A 20,998-nucleotide genomic window follows, 5' to 3' on the forward strand; every position below is an offset into this window, starting at 1 on the left:
GGCTGTTGAAAATAGCAATTCCAGTCCTAATAAGCATTTCTTGCTCAATTTTATCCCACTTTTTCTACAGCACGTTACAGTGGATCAGTATATTTGATGTGGGAGAAATGAAGTAACAGCTGCCCAAACTGAGCTTGAGCACTCCTGAATTTTGAGGTGTTCAAATCTGGAAGGCAGGTGCTTGGCGGGGGGGACTGTGGGCTCCACTGGTCTGAGTGGCATAGTAAGGGGGCTGGGGGTTGGAGAAGGGTTAGGGGTTCCAGAGGGCAGTCAAGAGACAGGGAGCAGGAGGGGTTGGATGGGGTGGAGGTTCAGGGGGGCAGTCAGGGGACAGGCAGCAGTTGGATAGGCACGGGAGTCCCAGGGGTTTATCAGGGGACAGGTAGGGGATGGGGTCCTGGGGGAAAGTTGGGGGGGTCTCAGGAGGGGGCAGTTGGGGACAAGAAGAAGGGAGGCTTAGATAGGGGCTGGGGTCCCATGGGGCAGTTAGGGGCAGGGGTCTCGGGAGGGGGCAATCGGGGGACAAGGAGCAGTGGCATTTAGATAGGGGGTGGGGTCCTGGGAGGCAGTTAGGGGCAGGAGTCCCGGGAGAGGGGTATCAGGGGACAAGGACCAGCAGTGTTAGATAGGAGGTGAGGGTCCTGGGCGGCAGTTGGGGCAGGGTCTGGGGAGGGGGCAATCAGCGGCTGCGGGCCGAGATTCAAAGGGCTCTGGGCTGCCCGCAGCCGCGGGGAGCCCTGAGCCCTTTAAATCCCAGCCGCAGCTGGGAATCTCTGCGGGCAGCCCAGCGCCCTCTGACTCCCAGCCGTGGCTGGGATTTAAAGGGCTCTGGGCTGCCCGCAGAGCGCCGTGTGCGGGGGATTTAGAATCCCCCACGGGCCACACAGTGAGGCTCTGCGGGCCGCATGTTGTGCAGGCCTGTATTAGAGAGAGGCACAAACTTGGAATGATTCTTCCCCTCCGCCCCGCCCCCCCCCCCGCTCCCCCTCCACTTATCTGAAACTCCAAAGTTTGGGATGGATAAATTATTCCGCTTTGAGGCTGATTCTAACAGAAACCATTTAGATCTAGAACTTGTCTCTGCATAGTCTCCTTTACTCTTCACATTGTGTTTCACCAGATTGGCTTTATTTTATGTCTTTGTCTATTGTTGTATATACTAGGTAACCTACTGGAAAGTGTCTGTTCTACCTCTTCAGAACTGCTTTACTTTTTCTTTCTCCTTCTTGCCTGAAGGGTGGGAAACTTTATTAAGGATTGAAATGTTTCAAAAGAGAAACAGAAGCACAAGCTGCTTCTTCTGCTCCTGATATGTGGGGAAAGGGATGTAAAGGGCCACTGATCTGTACCATTCCCAGCCTCATCCACTCACCTGCAGCAATATCTCTTTGTGTCAGACCTCCGCTATTTCATGTCTTGTCTTGGGGCCACTGAGGATGCCAAGTGAACGGATGCATTTTGCTGTATCAGGCCTGGAGTTTTCTAACCCAGTACCACTCGTCCTCTTCACAGGCTATGTAAAAGAGTCCCTGTAGGTATTTTCTCCTAGATGGGGAGACCCTGGCCACTCCCAGTTATCTACACTGGGTGGCTTACACAGAGACCCCTGTTTCTTAGCTCTTGCCAGGGGGACCTCTCTCCGTGCAGGCCTTCTTAAGTCTCTTCTGATGGGGAATCAATAGAGATGCCAGCCCTCCAAGATTGTCCTGGAGTCTCCAGGAATTAAAGATTAATCTTTAATTAAAGATTATGTCATGTGATAGGAATACATCCAACCAAAATTGGTAACCCTAGGAATCGAAAGGAAAATTAAATATTGCAGCGCACCTGAGAATAACTTCTTTCCAGAGCCTTCTCAAAAGGAAAAAGGCCAACAGCATGTCCTTACAGCGGAGCCATCTGTGTAGCAGTTTTCAAAGAGGCCTTCTGTCTGGGCTGCTGGGAGTTTGCCTGTAAGGCCAGGATGAAAATCGCCTGAATGGGAGTACCCCCTACAGCTTCCTGCTCAGGGTGGTCTCTTCCCTCAGCTTACTGCAGTTTCCTCCTTTTTAAGGGCCTTCTCCCTCCCATATATGATTGACAGGGTGGGGCTAGCCCTGCATACAGGGCCTCTCTTGCACCTTCCTCTTCAGTGTGGGGTCTATACACCGTGTCACAAACTGGCTCAACAAATGTACCTCTAAAGGTTTCTAGCCATCTTCATTCACAAGCAGAACCTCTACTGGTGGTCTGTCCAGGTGACAAGTATCCTTAACACAAACACCCCCATGGCTGGAACTAACTGCATCTTCCCAGTGGCCTTAGCAAATAGATCCAGAATAAAATCAGCAATAAAACTGAACTCTTAGCCGAAGAGCTGGTGTGATGGTATTTCCCCTGCCCTTCATGGTCAGGGTTCTAGCGCGTTGGTAAAGCAGCAAGGAGAGGACTGTGTTGGTGCAAACTGAGCTGCACTTGTTCAACAGATGATTAAAAGACTTGAGACTCGCAGACAGGCAGCCTCTTTAAGTGAGATTGAGACAGAGATACCATGAGGCAGGAAAAATATCTGCTAGGTTTCTGTTTGCTGGTGCCTACTGATAACTCACTCATTTAAACCACTAAGTGGGGTGAAGGAATAGTAGGAGGCACAGAAAGCTGCTTAGCATGGGGTGACGGGGTCCCCAGCTGCAACCTGGGCTGCCTCTAACACTATTGTGCTAGTGTTAAGCTTACATGTCTCTGACAGGCACTGCACTTACACAGCCATCGACAGGAAGGGACACACCCAACTGAGCTACATGAATGACCTCCCAGCCACTGATGAACCACCAGTGGAGAGGCTCCAGCCAATTCCTCCAGCTTCCCAGCTGTGCACCCCAGAACTGTACCATCTTGCACTAGTCAGAAGTCTGGCCAGTGTAAATTCATTACTTAGTTCACCACTTCTATATAAGAAGGTGGACATACACCGGCCTTTATAATCTGAGCTAAGGTTTCCCACTGGTAAAACATTATATATATGTGTGTGTGTGTGTGTGTGTGTGTGTGTGTGTATATATATATATATATATGTATATATATGTATATATATATATATATATATATATATATAATATGTATATATATATGTATATATATATATATATATATACACACACACACACTATAAAGTTAGAATTTAGACTGCGTTTCTATTTTATTTCATTATATATATATAAAATATAAAACAGATTTATAAATACAGAAAGCTAGATTGAAAGTGATTATAAATACCAGGCATAGAGCTCAAAGTTGGTTATCTAAGAAATAAAATAGAAACTCAGTCTAAATTCTAATTTTAACAGACTAAGCAAGATTTGAATCAAGCACTGTCTTACCCTAACAGATGGTACAAGCAGGATACAGTTCCTCAATACACAAACTCAGGGCCACCCAGAGGAGTCAGGGGGCCTAGGGCAAAGCTGGGGAGCTGCGGCGCTTGTACTCACCCAGCGACGGTCCAGGTCTTCGGTGGCATTTTGGCGATGGGGGGCCCTTCAGTCACTTCACATCTTCGGCACCACTAAAGGCCCCCCGCCGCCGAAATGCCGCTGAAGACCCGGAGCACTGAAGGGCCGCCAAAGACCCGAACTGCCACCAGGCCAGGACTCGCGGGGCCCCTGTGGGGTCTGGGGCCTGGGGCAAGTTGCTCCACTTGCCCCCACCTCTGGGCAGCCCTGCACAAACGACACCCTTCCAGCCTAGGATCACTCTTCCCCAGTTGAAAGTCTTGTTCTTCCAGGTGTTGAGATGGGGGGCGGAAGGGAAAAGAGGCCAAGTGATGATATCACTGTCCCTCTTTTATACCTTCTACCAGCTGCTTGAAAAATCCTTGTTGTGACATGGGAGTCAGACAGTCCCCTTTGGTCAAGCAGTCTCTCCATTGTTTATGTACCTCTTCTAAGGAGCCTCTGGGATAGTGGATTGTTTTCTTGATGGGCCATTAACACTTTCTGGGTACTTACTTTGAGGTACAGAGTGGCACACATGGTGCAAAAGGAAATTTGAAGGATAAAGGAAATAAAGGAAAATGCAGTTTGAATTTTTCAGAGAAAGTCCCAACCAATGAAAGCACCAGAAAAGGGTATATGTGGGGACTAGTTAAGGGGAAGAGACCTAAAATGTATAGTGTGATCCATCTCCTGAAATTCCAAACTGAAATTCCATTTAAAAAAAATCACCTTGGCTATCAGGAAGCTGGTCTCAATAAAATGGACACACAAGCAGATTAGTACAATGCCAGGAATGGCGACGATAGAAAAGAATGATGATGTCATCAAAAGACAGACCACTGCTTTGGGACAAAGTGCATCTCAGCTGGGATTTGGAAAAGGGGAAGTGATCACAGCAAGCAGATCACGGCCACTGCAGTAAGAATCTAAAGAATAAAGTAACGTTTATACAACGCAGATAATTATAGCAGTGAATTTCTTTTTCTTGGACTTCCAGAGAATACTAAAGAGAATGGGCCTTACATATATCCTGCAGTAAATGGATCCCTGATGCTTTGGCTCTAGAAGTATAATCCTGCCTGATCTAATTCTCTGGATATTACAGAATAGTCTGGAGACTATGGGTGCTGGAACTAGAGGTGCTGGGCGTGCTGCTGCACCCGCTAGCTTGAAGTATTTTCCATTGTTTACAGTTTGGTTCAATGGCTCTCTGCACCCCATATTTACAAATTGTTCCATCATCCATGCTTGAGACCGCCCCCCCCCCAACAAGAATAACTCTAGATTGCTCCATTAAATAGGCATAATCAGCACAGAATTTTGCCACTGATAAGAAGGAAGCAGGATATTGTTTAGAAGGGACACAAAACCCCTGGATTTGCCCTGCTTTAACTAGGATCAGATTTGGATCCAAAATAGTTATACAAAACTTTTGAACTGGGTTGCATGGCTAGATTTAAGCATTCGATCTATAGGCATGTGCCTAGGACCACAGCTGCTAGAGAGGTGTGATAGTGCTAAAACCGAGGTTTTCATTTAAATGAAAAAATTGTTTCTGTCCTTTATGGTCACAAAGAAAAGCTTGAGAATGTGACCCATGTTTAACTGCTGCGGGGCTGTCTTCAGACTTCCAGCATCCTTCACTAGAGCCAGGGAGGAAGCTGTCAGGCCTCCACATGCTTCAGTACAGGCCAGACCCCTTCTCTGGATTCATGGAGCCTGTCTCTTCTGTGATTCTGGGAGCCATCCCCTACTGCTGTTCAGGGGATGAAAGTAGCCTAGGCTCCCATCGCTGCCTGAGGAGAGGGCACTAGACCGGTCCACCCACTCTACTGGAGTGATGGCCATGGAGGCCCACATGGGACAGTGCCTATGACCCCAGATTGCCTTAATCCAGACCTTTGTGGGTGAGTAGAATGACTTTAGGCAGCATTGCTAAAGTGATTTATTAAGGTAATCTGCCTTTTCTGTTTCGGAAACAAAATATTGAACATACTGCAGTCTAAAAATTAAATATCTGGGTTGGGGGATGTCCTATAAAAACACCGGTGACTACAGAGGAGCTGGTTACCAGTTTGAGATAAGATCCATTCAAAAGTGAGGTGTAAAATTGTTGCTTTTCTCTGACGTCTTCAGTTTCCTGAAGTAACCTGGTTCTTAGATTAGAGTAACCAAGCCGGAGCTTTTAGGCATTCTCCCCTCCCCTCCCCCAAACACACCCCAAAATGTATTTTAGCGCTAGCTGGTTACAAAATCTGTTATACCAATTATATTAGACCAGTAAAAACCAGCAGGATCTTATTAAAGGGGACAAGGCAAAGATGCCACATTTATTATGATAACAATTTATGACTAATAACTAATATCTTAATTCTTATACACACACATTATACCTATTACCTATACACACACACACACATTTTCACATTATACCTAATACCTATACACACACACACACACACACACACACACACACACACACACACACACACACACACACACACACACATCCACATTCATCAGGTGTTCTGCAGCTGCTGCATAGTTACCAGTCCTGAAGATACCTTAAGTTCATGGCTTGATTTTGCAGCTTGGGTTCGTAGCATGTGGCAGCTAACTGGCCAGGAAAGCTGGGCACAAGGCTGAGCTGGATCTCTGTTGGGCAGGCACCGATGTTCTTCCATGTTGGCAGCAGAATGTTACCCAGAGTCTCTCATCTCACCCTTCTTTTTTATAGGCTTTTAGTTTGGATTCAAAGTCTATAGGTCTTGCTGTGTCACGCTGCCTCTGGGTTTAGATTGATCACCCATCAATTGCAGGCGTGACTTTCAGCCTTGGACCTGGCTTTGATCTTCCTTCTGTTGTTCTGTTGTCCTTTTCTTTTTAGGGTGGATGCTTCTTACTTTGTTTAGGGCTGTTGTCTAGGTCTTCAGCCGTTGGTATTTGAACTTTATCTTATCAGGACAGTCTGGGGCTGGAGGTTGATTCCATCATTCATACATACTTCATTCACACATCTAAACTAAACTAATAAGATTACAGCAGGGTTTGCAAAAATGAAGGTTGAAGGAAGCTTTTACAAAATGGAGTGAGTGTTTTAAAATGGGGTTTGAATTACAATATGGAACAGAAGTTACAGTATAGGCAAGTGTAGTGAATGGTGAACAGAAGTTACATTAATAAAGTGAACAATTGAAAACAATTTCATTTATCAGTTCTACAAATCAGCAGTTCTTGGAACTTCAGAGTGGTTTGTGAATCTTTTCCTCTTCTGAGGTTTTTGTGTATTTTAGTACCAAATGTATTGCTGAATGGTTAACATGTCTGTTGTCTTTTAAAGACTGAGCGTTTATTTGTTTGGGGCCTTTTTTGCCGAGTCAAGGACGGGAGGAGTGAAAGTGTGTGTTAGGTGAACTGAGTGAGAAATCAGGATATAGTCTGGTCTAGGGTTGCCAGGTGTCTGTTTTTTTACTGGAAAGTCCAGTCAAAAGGAGACCTGGCAGTGTCTGGTCAGATGTACCGACTGGACACCAAAAATCTGAAACCACAGGGGATGGGAGGAAGGCACCAGGGCATCAACCCGCATTATCCCCTGTTCAGCTGATGTTGCCTCCTACCTGCATCTTGTGTGCAGGCAGCAGGCTCCTCATCAGGCTACAGTTCCCATCCCAGTCCTGGAGCAGAAGAAGTGACGAGGAAGGAGGAGGGGGGGAAACAGCAAGCAATGGAGGGAGAGGAGCAAGAAAGGGGAGTGGGGCCTTGGGGGAAAGAGGCAGAGAAGGGGCGGGGCCTTGGGGGAAGGGGTGGAACAGAGGGCAGGACCTCAGGGGGAAGAGGCAGGGCAACGGGTCCAGTTTTCAGAAATTAGAAATTTGGCAATGCTAGTCTGGTCTCCTTGCTGTCCTCCTCCTTTAGACCTGTCTGTAGTGCTCCTCATGCTTTTCACACTTTTTGTGATCCTCCAACACAGCACTGTGGTTTATTAACTTCTTGTTCTAACTGAGAAAACATGTATTTTAGCACTCTGCAAAATTCAGCCTTTTGTATTCACAGGGGCCTCAGGAAGAATTTTTTTTTGCAGGAGATGGGGAGTGAGTGATTCATACCCTTAATTGCACCTTCAATTTGTGGGTTATTTTGCAATTAAGATCCCAAGAGAAATTCACATGAAACTGCTAAGTTATGTACAGTGTTTGGATTCAAACAGAATTTTGAATGGCTTCTGATTGAAAACCTCTTTCTGTTCCATTTGGCTTGAAAGGCAGTCCAGGCTGCCCAAAGTACAGTTCCTTACTGAAATAATTATATGTAGAATTTTTATAACGCCTTCCATCTGAGGTTTTCAAAGTGCCTCATTGACAAACAAGCCTGACCACACCCCTGCAAATTAGGGACGTGCTGTTGAGCACACTTCACAGATGTAGAAACCAAGGAACAGAAAGATACTAACACTTGCTTTCGATTTCCCCTTCCCCCCTGCAAAATTTAGCTATAAGAGACTCCATCATGCTGGCAAGCACAGAACAGCATTGGGGTTTAGAGCAAGAGGAAAGAAGTTGAGGGAGGGATAAGAACCATAAAACGTAAAAGGAAAACTGAAGTATGGCACTGAAGTGATGTTAAAAACCTAGGCCTAGATCCTGCTTCCCTTCCACTGATTTAGATAAGTGCAGAATTGTGAAACTTTGAGTTTATTTACACTTTAGTAGTTCCATCAGCTGTATTTTATTTTGCACTTGCTGTATTTCATTCATCCTAATATAATCCTTTTGGAGAGGGGTTAATACATTTTGCCTTTTGGATGAATAGACTAGTTACAAGAAGTATTTTAAATAATTTATTCAAATATTTGATAAAGGAATAAACCTGTTAAATGCCTAGACTTGGCATGCGTCAAAAAAAGGCAAATTAAATAACAAGTGGACTTACTAAGTGGGAACTGAGAATTATTTCTCTAAGAGGACGTTTTCTGTATACCTAAGCAAGTGTTTTCTTTGTAAAACGAGAGATCTCACTGAAATGTCCATATGTAATTCCCCATTTCTGCTTTTGCAGCAAAGAATCCTGTGGCACCTTATAGACTAACGGACGTTTTGGAGCATGAGCTTTCGTGGGTGAATACCCACTTCGTCAGTTGCATCACCCACGAAAGCTCATGCTCCAAAACATCCGTTAGTCTATAAGGTGCCACAGGATTCTTTGCTGCTTTTACAGATCCAGACTAACACGGCTACCCCCCTGATACATATCTGCTTTTGTGACCTATTGCTCAAGATACATTATAGCAGTCTTATTCATGTGGACATATTTCTTCCCTGCAGCTGCATGGTCTGAAAGCAGGCAGTAGGACCTGACAGCAGTGGACAGGAGCTCTTATTGTGAGGACCAGCCAGGGCAAAGGTGGGACAAGGCTGGATTCACTGCAGGACAGTCTGACCCAATCGCTCTACTCCAAGGCCACAGATACCCCCTTCTGCCTGACTACAGTGCCCCCAATAGCCTCATCAAAACCCTGGAAATTACCAGATGCCCAGACTACATCTCCTTGGTAACTGGCTGGATCACTGGTGGTTAATTTCAAAAAGAACATAATTACACAGGTAATGAGCTTACTATGCAATTTTCAGGGGTTGTCTGTTCCTAAAACTCTTGTCCAGGGTCTTATCACCTATCTCTGGCCTCCCTGACATCCATATTGCCTTCTCCACACCAGTCCATACAAAGCAATGCTGCTAAGGACCACATTCCTTGCCTGTGGATCTGATCTGATCTTGTGACATGCAGTACACCCCTGTGAATTCCTCTCTTGGCTTACCTCTGTATTTCATTTCAGTTTGTTCAAGCTTCCTGTCTTCCTCCTCAATACTTCTTCTCCCCCATACATACTCTCTCATCTGATTTTTGTCTCTTACCATGTCATCCCCAGCCCCCTACTCCATCAGTGATGTCACCCTCAGTACCACATATGACTGTTTTTCACAACCACCTCTTCACTTTATTCCATGCTGCCCTCTCAGCATGGACCAGCTTTCCTGAGCTGCAGTACAAAGCCACTGCCCTCTTCTCATTCAAATCCTTCTCAAAGTCCCTCTCTTTCTGTAGTGCTTACAAGAGACTAAAGGCCAGATTTTCAGGGGCGGTGAATACCTTTTACTCTCATTTACTTCAGCTGGAATCCTGGGGGCTCAGCACCGCTGAAGGATTTCTAGGTCCACTGAATTCGATGGGAATCCATTCACTGGTTTCGTGGCCACTGGATTAAGTCTAAGTTACTTCAAATACTTACTAATTGTGTTAATCTGTAGTCCATCATCCTATGTGTGTGTGGCAGAACAGTTACATAATTTGATTACTGTTCCCTGTGTGCAACTACCAATTGGCAGGGTTCAGCAAAAAAAACTTCTCCAAAGATTAGGTTATTACAGATTTATTTACTACTTCTTGCACCTTCCTTTAAGAGCAGATTTTTTTTTCAGAGAACTATCCACAATGACTCCAAGATCTCTTTCTTGAGTACTAACAGCTAATTTAGACCCCTTATTTTGTATTTACAGCAGGGATCAGGATTAGGCTTTCCAATGTGCTTTACATTGCATGGATCAACATTGAATTTCATCTGTCATTTTGTTGCCCAGTTTGTATGAGTCCTTTGTAACTCTTTACAGTCTGCTTTGGATTTAAATATATTGAGTAATTTTGTATCATCTTCAGATTTTGCTACCTCATTGTTTTACCCATTTTTTCCAGATAATTTATTAATGTCTTGGGTAGCACTGGTCCCAGTACAGATCTTGGGGGACACCATTATTTATCTCTCTTCATACTGAAAACTGACCATTTTTTCCTACTCTCTATTTCCTATCTTTTAACCAGTTACTGATCCATGAGAGGACCTTCCCTCTGTTCTGATGAGTCCTTACTTTGCTTAAGAGCCTTTGTTAGGGACCTTGTCAAAGGCTTTCTGTAAGTCCAAGTACACTATCTCCACTGGACCGTCTTTGTCCACATGTTTGTTGATCCGCACAAAGAATTCTAATAGATTGGCCAGGCACAATTTCCCTTTATAAAAGCCATGTTGGCTCTTCCCCAACAAATTGTTTTGTATGTTTTCAACCCAGCTAATGTTGCAAACAGGCCCACTGATAGGGTTGACAGGTGTCCGGTTTTTGACCAGAACACCCAGTCAAAAAGGGAGCCTAGCGGCTCTGGTCAGCATTGCTGACTGGGCCATTTAAAGCCCAGTTGGCAGGGCTGGCAGGCTCTCTACCTGGCTCCACGTAGCTCCTGGAAGGGGCTGGCATGTCCCACACTCTGGCTCCTAGGTGAAGGGATGGTTGGGGGGCTCCAGACGCTGCCCTAACCTCGAGCGCCAGCTCTGCAGCTCCCATTGGCCAGGAACCACAGCCAATGGGAGCTGCGGAGGCAGTGCCTGCAGATGGAGACAGTACACAGAGCTGCCTGGCCGACCCCCTGACTAGGAGCCAGAGGGACTTGTCACTGCTTCCGAGAGACGCCCAAGGTAAGTGCTGCCTGGAGCCTGAACCCCCTCCCATGCCCAAATTCCTGCTCCAGCCCTGAGCCCACTCCCAAACTCCCTCTCACAGCCCGTAACCCAACCCCCAGCCTTGAGCCCCCTGCCACACCCAAACTTCCTCCCAGAGTCAGCACCCCAACCCCCTGCCCCAGCCCTGATCCCCCTCCTGCACTCCAAACCCCTCAGCCCCAGCCTAGAGCCCCTTCCTGTACCCCAAACCCCTTATCCTAGCCCCACCCCAGGCAGAGCCCTCACCCCACACACACACACTCCAACCCCAGACCAGAGCCACCTCCCACACCCTGAACCCCTCATTTCTGGTCCCACCCCAGAGTCCGCACCCCCAGCCCAGAGCCTGTACCCTTCCCACATCCCAACCCCCTGCCTCAGCCCTGAGCCGCCTCCTGCACCCAAACTCCCTCCCGGAGCCCACACCCACTCCTGCACTCTGAACCCCTTATCCCCAGCCCAGAGCCCCCTGCTGCACCCCAAACCTCTCATCCCCCATCCAAGAGCTAGCACTCCCAGCCAGAGCCCTCAGCCCCCCAACCCCCTACCCCAGCCTGGAGCCCCCTTCTGCACCCTGAACTCCTCATTTCTGGCCACATCCCAAAGCTCACACTCACAGCCCAGAGCCCGTACCCCTTCCCACACTCCCACCCCCTGCCTCAGGCCAGAGCCCCCTCCCACGCTCCGAAACCCTGGGTCCCACCCCCCAGCCTGGAGCCTCCTCCTGCACCTCAAACCCCTCATCCCTGGCCCCACCCCAGAGCTCGCACCCCCAGCCAGAGCCCGCACTCCCGCCCCCCCGCTACCCAACCCCTTGCCCCAGCCCAGTGAAAATTAGTGAGTGAGAGTGGAGGAGAGCGAGCAACAGAGGGAGGGGGGATGGAGTGAGTGGGGACGGGGAATCATGGAAGGGAAGGGGCAGGAGGCAGGGTGGCAAGTATGTTCACTTTTGTGCAGTTAGAAAGTTGGCAACCTTACCCACTGAGGGCTTGTCTACATCAGAAAGTTGCAGCGCTGGTGAGGGAGTTACAGCGCTGCAACTTAGGAGGTGTACACATCTGCAGGGCACCACCAGCGCTGCAACTCCCAGTTTGCAGCGCTGGCCGTACTCCCGTTTTGTCTCGGGTGTAGAGGATCCAGCGCTGGTGATCCAGCGCTGGTAATCAAGTATAGACACTTACCAGCGCTTTTCTTGACCTCCGTGGAATAAGCAGGTATCCCAGCATACCTGAGGAAGCCTCTGGTAATCAAACTGGTCTCCTTCCCCAGCTTGCTCTCGCGTTCCCCGAACCCCGAGCAAGCAGGTCTCCTTCCCTGAGGTTTGCTGGGTGGTTCCAGGAACGCGAGAGCAAACCGCGGCGAAGCTGGTCTCCTTTCCCGGTTTGCTCTCGCGTTCCCCGAACAAGCAGGTCTCCTTCCCTGCGGTTTGCAGAGTGGTTCGGGGAACGCGAGAGCAAACCGCGGCGAAGCTGGTCTCCTTTCCCCGGTTTGCTCTCGCGTTCCCCGAGCAAGCAGGTCTCCTTCCCTGCGGTTTGCAGAGTGGTTCGGGGAACGCGAGAGCAAACCGCGGGGAAGCTGGTCTCCTTTCCCGGTTTGCTCTCTCGTTCCCCGAACAAGCAGGTCTCCTTCCCTGCGGTTTGCAGAGTGGTTCGGGGAACGCGAGAGCAAACCGCGGCGAAGCTGGTCTCCTTTCCCGGTTTGCTCTCGCGTTCCCCGAGCAAGCAGGTCTCCTTCCCTGCGGTTTGCAGAGTGGTTCGGGGAACGCGAGAGCAAACCGCGGCGAAGCTGGTCTCCTTTCCCGGTTTGCTCTCGCGTTCCCCGAACCCCCCTTGAAGCCGCCCAACAGCGCTGCAGTGTGGCCACATCTAACACCACTTGCAGCGCTGGTTGCTGTAAGTGTGGCCACTCTGCAGCGCTGGCCCTATACAGCTGTACTAATACAGCTGTAACAACCAGCGCTGCAAAATTTTAGATGTAGACATGGCCTAAGTTTAATTTCCTGTATTTGAGACTCTTGTCTCAACTCTTGAAGTAGTTATTGTCTCATTTGTTACAAATGAAGCCAACTTCATTGGCTAGCATTCCATAGAGTGCATTTTTGAAAAACTTGACTATATCCACAGTTTAGAGGTTGATGGGAAGGCCGAATTCAGTGTAATTATAATGATGTTTTTTATTTATGAAGTTGCTACCATGGAAGCTAGGGACAGACAATAATTCTTGATCCAGTTCACTGAAAGCAGCATGCTGTTCAGTTTCTCATTATTCTAAATAAATGTGTGGCTTGTGAGAGGTGCTGGGAGACTTTGTATCCTACTGTTATTAAACATTGCATGTTGTGAGAATAAATATACAAAAAAGATTGTGAGATGCCCACATTCTACAGTGGTATGGATCATATAAGTTCCAGAGATAGATAAGTGCCTAAGCTAGAAGTCTGTACATGTAGAGGGAACACAGAAAGGTATAATATCAAATTGCTGCAAGGGATTTTAGCGTACAGTAATGGAAATCACCTGGCAGCACTTCAAAAAAAAGTGTCCCCTAGTTGTGGTGTTGCACTTTGATGGCCATCTACAGAATACTTTTGAAAATAATTTTTCCTTTAAACAAGTTACAATAAAATACATTTTAATTAAAAAATGTGACAAGATCAGATTGGATCCCAATTAAACCAGGATATATTTGTACAAAAGCCTCTCATTAAAACTAAGTCCTCTAATCACCAAGGGATTAAAAAAATGGAGAGACAAGAAAACCTAACCATTGTAAACCACTCCCTATTCAAGTACTGTATTCCTTGTATCATTTTGGCTACCCTTAGAAAAGCAAATCACCACCACCCAAAAGTAATCAGTCACAATGGAGCCATATAGATTTAGCCAGCTGATCTCCATCAAAAGCTTCTCTAACTTATAAAGATACTTTTGCACAAGATCTTTCTTATCTTGGAGTGTGTTTCTTTTAAAAACTAGGGGAAGCAAGTTTTATGTTAATATCATCCAGCGCTGACTGTGACTGCAGGGGAACTAATCAAATTTTAGGAAGGAGCTATAGCAAACAAACTGTTTTCCCCAGTGACAGGAAAAATAAAGGCTAGAGTGCAAGGCTGAGATTTTCAAAATGGGTGCCTGAGGTTCATCTCCTAAATCCATATTTAGGTCCTGACTCAGCCGGGTACTTAAGGATGTGACTAGTACCAAAGACTTCAGTGGGACTGACTATTCTGTGCTTAAAGCTAGAAGTGCTTAAGAACCTGGCTGAATCATGGCCTTAGGTACCAAAATAAGAGGCCTGGTTTTCTTGGGTGCTAAGCACACAGCAGCTACCCTTGGCTTAATTTGAGAGGTACTGGATGCTCAGAACATATGAAAGCCAACCTGTTTATTTAGGTGCCTGAATATGGACTAAGGACTCCTATTTTTTTTAACATTTTTGAGCATAGTTATTGTGCAAATACTTCTGCTGTGTTTCCCCAGTAGTGTGTCCTGCACCCTTCCTTATAGTATTAAGGCACAGAAACCTCAGGAGTTCACTTTTAGTAGAGGGGTTTTAAATCTGGTTTCCTTTAATTCCAGATTGGAACCGGTGGTTTAAAAATGGGAACTATTGACCTGTCATGAGATGCTAAAAAAAGGCTCTAGGCTAACTGAAGTTCACGCTTCAGAAACCTTGCCAATTTAAATGAACAAATGATAGGTGGCATCAGTGGCAACGCAGAGTTAAAGGAGGAAAATAAGGGAAATGGGGAAAACAGCAGTATATTGTGAGTAAGGTTGAAACCACCATGTGAGAGGAAGATTTTAAGCTATCCCATTCTCAGATTACTTTCTCCTGATCTGTGAAAAAAGGCTCAGAGAAATAGTGATCCTCCTTCAGCAATGTAAAGATGAAGTGCATACAGAAGCCCCTTGGAGAAAGGAAATAAAGTAGTTAAATAGTGACCCAACTACATAATAAATATTTAAATCATGCGGCCCATCCATATGTTTTGATAATGCATCTTGATGGGTTGCTACCCATGCAACCGAAACTTCTTAAGCATTTGATGGCACCTTATTTTATATATATAGTATAAAAAACATTTATTTTGCTTTCCACCTCTGCTAGATTTTCCTATGCAAAAGTAATATTACAAACCCTGAGCTTTCAAAAATCATGAGCCAGGCTCCAAAAAATCATGAAATTGACTTAAAAATCATGATTTTTTTTTTTTTTTATACCAGACACACCAATATGGTTCTTTCAATTTGCCTTCTGGTGCTGAGGCTTTAAGAACTTCAAATATCACAAAATTACAACTGCTGGCAACACTGAAGAGGTATTCAATATGTAAAGGCAGCACAATGAGTGTGTTATCAACAGCAGGGATCAAACCCAGAATCTCTGGATCTGAAAGCATGAATAGCTTATGCGTGAGTTAAAAGACCCATCTCTCTTAGCCAAGGCTGATTCTGCAGGCTTATTGATCTCTCTGTGTGACCCAGTCAGCAGAGAGAGAAAGAGCATCACATTGAATAAGCATGAGTTACCAATGTACATCATTCATTTTAAAAAGTCTTTTGTTTTTATTGTTCCATTTTATAAGGTATCTACTAAGAACTTTCCTAACTGGTCAATAAGCTACTCAAACAAAAGTCTATTGGGAGGGTGGGGGGTGAAGTGGGTATTTGTCATTCAAACATGTCCTTTTGATTATTTGCAGGGTTTTTTTGTTCCTTTCTGTTTGTTTGTTTGTTTGTTTGTTTGTTTGTTTGTTTGTTTGTTTGTTTGTTTGTTTGTTTGTTTGTTTCCAAATTAAAAAGTTTTCAGTGCTTGTGAAAGGTATCAGATTGCTGATGCTGGAAACTGAAGCCCAAAATTCACAGGGCAGGTACAGCAGGGAAAGCTTTTCCACAGCAAATCACCAGCGTGCCTCAACCTTCATTGCAGGAATCACATTTAGAAGTGAGTCGCCGCATATATTTAATCCCTGACATTTCTGCTGAGACTTAAATCAGGCACTGAATGCCCCAACTATGCAGGTGTACGAGAGGCAGGAGGTGTGGGGAAGTGGGGGTGCTTTTAGCACAATGATAAGTTTTCTCCTTTGTGAAATCCTCTGTGAAATCCTCTGGGCACTTCCTGGCTTCCTGTATCATTCGTGACATGTGCCATATGTTGTGTTCGTCAAGCCAGAGAACAGTGCTTTATGGGCTATTTTTCAACAAACTAAAGCTCTTTTTAAAAGGCAGTTAAAACTTGTTTCTGTGCTGAATGCCCCGTACAGTAGGAATGTCCAGCAGGTACATCTGGGCTTAACCCTGTTTTCTTTAACTTTGTAATTCAACTTCAAAAGTATTCATGAGTGCCTGTAAATTGATGTTGTTGCATGGAAAAGGTGATTTTTTTTTTTCTGGTTAGGCAGAAATATTGTACAATTCTCAGTGGACACAGACGTATTTGTGGAGAAGACTGGTGCTAGAAACACAAAGGGGTAAACACTTTGTCCTATTGCTTAAGCACTGTAAACATATGAAGAGAAGAAATCAAATGATGAAGGACCTGGCTAGATCCTAGACTGTCCAGTTTCCTTGTGGTCTGGGGACACTTAACCTGGTAGAGTTCTTACCTTATGTTTAAAGTGGATAAAAGTACTTCAGGGTGAGAATGTATTCCATGTAGGTGGGGAAAAGCTGTCATGGAAGAGATCACAGGAAGGAGACAGGAAACCCAGGAGGTGCCATTTAGATGTTAACAAATGGAGTTGGTTTCTAAAAGTTGCTAGAATGAAGAGTGATCCTTTAACCCACCCTCACACCCACCCCAGGATAACTCACTCTTCTGTAAAGGCATCAAATGTGCTTCAAAAGAGAAGAAACTAAATACTCAAACAAATAATTTTCTCCATGTAAAATCAAATGTGGATGCAGCTGGGGTTTACTCAGTGTAGTGGAGGGTCCTATCTAGAAATACGTTTTCTATTCTGTATCTGTAAATCACATGCCTCCCATCTTATGCCCACAGTTAAAGCCAATATGGAGAAAGTTGAATCCAGTGATGGAAATTCGACCAGCTCAATAGGCAGGGAATTAGAGTGGCTAGGGTAATTGTTTTGTAATTTTATACTTTTCCTATAAAGAAAACTCAGTCAAGTTTTTAAAAACTCTTTTTAGAAATCCAGAGTGTGATTATTTTTTTTACACACACACAACAAAAAGAAACAAACAAAAACCACAACTTTACTAGCAACATTTTTTTTACACAGTGCATAATTAACCTGTAGAATTTACTGCCACTGGAAATAATTGAGGCCAAGGATTTGAAGAGGTTAGACATTTCTGTGGCTATTGAGAACACTTACTATTATAAATAAGTAGGATATTTAAAAATATAGTTTTGGAAAGATATAAACCTTCATGCCATGCTTGCAGAAACAGTCTGTTCCAGTGGATAGAGCACTGAACAAGAAGTATGGACACAGTGATTCCATCCCCAGCTCTGATCTGCTGTTTGACTTTGGACAAGTCACTTCACCTCCTGGTGTCCATTCTTCAGCCCACCCCTTGTCTGTTTAGCCTGTAAGCTCTTCTAGACAGAGACAGTCTCTTACTATGTGCAATGTTTGCCAGACAGAGGCCCTCATCATTGGTGGAACCACCATGCATTACTGTACTGCAAATAATTATGTTTCAGAGTGTAAACTAACCACCAAGTGACAAGGGTTAGAGGAGAAACTTCCATTTTAGACAAATTATTCCATGATGATTCAAAATACAAAGTCAGGCTGACCTGAGAGGCAGGCTCCTAGAACTGCACTCAGGCACCTAAATATAATCAGCTTGATAAGATGCTAAGAACCTGAATCTCCCGTTGATTTTACTGGGACTAGTGAGTGTCTTTTGCACTTATATTTAGGACCCTAAACATGGATTTAAGCACCTAACTTTAAGGCATCAACTGTAAATATTCTGGCTGATGATCCTAGCTGGGAATTTTTTTAAAAAGTCATGACACACAGTATTTTAGTTTAATATTAAACTTAACCGGGAAAGGACTGTCCATTTGTGTATGTACAATAGCTAGCGTAGCCCTGATTCTGTTTGAGGCCTTGGACTCTCAGCAATGCAAATGACAAAGTTTATTTTTCATGATGAAAGTCTTCAAATTGCTGTCATCTATAGTTTAAAAATCTGCAGTGAGAACAAAGTAGCTGTGTAAATTATATAACACTTACTGGTATGTCTTGGTTTGATAAGGCATCTCCCAGTATACATGATTTTATACCATTTATAAGCCCAGATCACTATCACACTGGTCATATACAAGCCAAATTTGTTTAAAGACAAAGGGGAAGATTTTCAGTGGCACAGAGGGGAGTTAGTCACACAACTCCTATTGGCTTTAATAATAATAAATACCAACCACTTTTCATCAGTAGATCTCAAAGTGCATTGCAGTCTATAACGCATTTATTCTCACAACGTCCCTACTAGGTAGGGCATTGCTATTATCTCCATTTTACAGATAGGGAACTAAAGTTCAGAGAGGCTAAGTAACTTGCCCAAGGTCACATAGGAAGTCTGTGGCTGAACAGGGAACTCATCTCAGGTTTCCAAAGTCCTAGGCTAGTGCTATTACCACTGGGTCATCCTTTCTCTGCAGTCAATACCCCTTGGTGCCTTTGAAAATGTCCCCTCCTCCCACCCACCGTCCCAACCCCCCCCAAAAAAACAACATGGAGTCTTGTTCAGTAGTTAATTGACAGGCTAGGGTGATGAAGACCAGTGACTAGTGATTTGGGGTGCCTCCTTTAAAGGTACCTTAAGGAGCATCTTAAGAGGGCCTGATTTTCGGAAAGTGCTGAGCACCAGCTGTCGGAAAGTCAGGCCCTTTCTACTTTCCCAGGTCAGATGCCGAAAAAGTAGAGCGCCCAGAATCACTAGTCGCTTTTGGAATCTTGACCCATATGATTTTATAAGAAAGAAAAACTACAAATCACTTTTTTTGTTTAGAATTCTAGGTGTCAAAAAACAGCCATAATCATGAACACCTGGATGTTTTCAAATTGTGTTCTGTTTATGGCACTATAATTTTTTTTTAAGTTTCATTTTGTCACTACTAACATACATGAAGCAAAAATAATAGAGTAATTCAAATTATACAAACATTTATCTTTAACATTAACCTAATAAATTAACATTTCCACACAAGTATTATAAATCTTATTCAGAACCCTCACCTTCTAATTCCACTTTCTTCTAATTCCATTTTATTCAACCTACAAAGAATCAGAAGGGTCTCAAGCCTCTAGCCAGCTCCAACATGAATAAAAGTTTAGAACAGGGTTTCTCAAACAGGGGTTGCCACTTGTGTAAGGAAAGCCCTTGGCGGGCGGGCCGGTGTGTTTACCTGCCCCATCCGCAGGTCCGGCAAATCGCGGCTCCCACTAGCCGCAGATTGCTACTCTGGGCCAATGGGAGCTGCTGGAAGCGGTGGCCAGTAAGTCCCTTGGCCGGACCTGTGGACGGGACAGATAAACACACCGTCCCATCCCGTCAGGGGCTTTCCCTACACATGCAGCAACCCCTGTTTGAGAAACCCTGGTTTAGAAGATCTAGTCTGTATTCCCCAACACATTGTCCAAATGTAAACTGTGCTCCAACTTCCAAGTACGAGATCTTCCCATTTTTTTCCCCTTCTACTACTATTTTCTTCTGTAAATCATGTAAGTTACAACCAGCTGCTATATATGAATCTTCTTATGGGTCTCATTTGCCCTGGTCCACTTGTGCTTATTCCCCTGTACATTATTAAAATGTGCTAAGCATGTAATTACAGTAGAATCTAATGGCATTTTCGCTATCCTAGTTGATATGCTTTTTTATATTACTGTAACAGCTGCACGCTAAAAACCGTTGTGGGGGGAGGAAACACTATCCCGTGTAGGTTCCTTTTCATACCCTGAAATGTAACTCTCATCCCACATCCCTGGATTTGTAAAGGAATAAATATTATCTCAACATTATGAACATTCATTTAGCTTTTCTAAATGGGGACAGGATAACTCTAATATACTGCACACCTTTACCATCTCCCCCTCCCATGGTCTTTGTGTGGGGAAAAATAAGGGGGGAAATGTATGATGATTGATCATGTAATGTTAATTAAAATCTGTTCTGGCCTAAACTCCTCGAGTATGACTTTTGCATAGCCATGCCTTTTTGAAATCAAGTGTTTCAAAGTCAAGCATGCACATCCACACTTTGAATCTTGTAGATGATGTGCAAGCACAAGTCTGAAAGGTATGGGGAGAGGAAGCTATCAATGAAGCAAGTCAGAAATTAACTAGCCAGTTCAGGTATAGAGTAGTTGCAGCATTGTAGAGTGCTGGGCTTTAGAGCACTGATAGTGGTAAGAAATTCTGCTGATAAGAGGAAATCAATGCAACTGATTTTCTACTTTATAAAGTGTCCGTGCAGTTTGTGAGTTGGTAGAAACAATATCTGAATGGCATCTAAGAGTAATGAATGTAGACTGTAATTGTTTTTCAATCAGGTTGATTTGTTGCACTATAAACTGGGATAATATCCTGAAACCTGAAGGCATAAAGACTTGGCTGCTCAGAGATGTCCCTAACGTGTGTTCCCCAGCTGCTTCATCTGTAACTCACTGTGAGGAACGTGTTCCAAAGAAAAGAATTGGAGAACTGTGTGAGGCAGCTCAAAACTCAGTGAAATTAGACATCCAATCTGGGGCATTGTTTCTTGTAGCTTTTTTATTGTTACAGTTTTGAGTCATAGGGCGCAATTCATTCCTTGAGTTGTGGTGACTGTTTGTTGTGTTCAGGAAATTTATTATCAAGAACATACTTTTTATGGAGATTAGGCTACTGAGCAATTAAACCAAAAGATTATTAAAAAAGATCCCAACCTCCCTGTTCAAAGTGATGACACTACTTCCACCCTTTCTTGGAAGTGAAACCCCAATTTTTTGTTTGTTC

The 20,998-nt window shown here is 44.6% G+C and overlaps 1 protein-coding gene across 2 annotated transcripts in view; it reads left to right on the forward strand.

Moving 5' to 3' along the window:
* The window catches only part of ZHX2 (zinc fingers and homeoboxes 2), a 119,112-nt gene that overhangs the window by 79,372 nt on the left and 18,742 nt on the right, over positions 1–20,998 (forward strand). Inside the window, exon 2 of one of the 2 annotated variants that reach the window (XM_030553769.1) lies at positions 8,795–9,073. The exons of the other annotated variant lie outside the window; for it this stretch is intronic. The gene's annotated coding sequence lies outside the window, so the exon portion shown is untranslated. The remainder of the gene's footprint in view (positions 1–8,794; positions 9,074–20,998) is intronic. 2 annotated transcript variants of the gene reach the window in all.

The sequence above is a fragment of the Gopherus evgoodei genome, chromosome 2, assembly GCF_007399415.2.
Source record: "Gopherus evgoodei ecotype Sinaloan lineage chromosome 2, rGopEvg1_v1.p, whole genome shotgun sequence".
NCBI classification, from domain to species: Eukaryota; Metazoa; Chordata; order Testudines; family Testudinidae; genus Gopherus; species Gopherus evgoodei.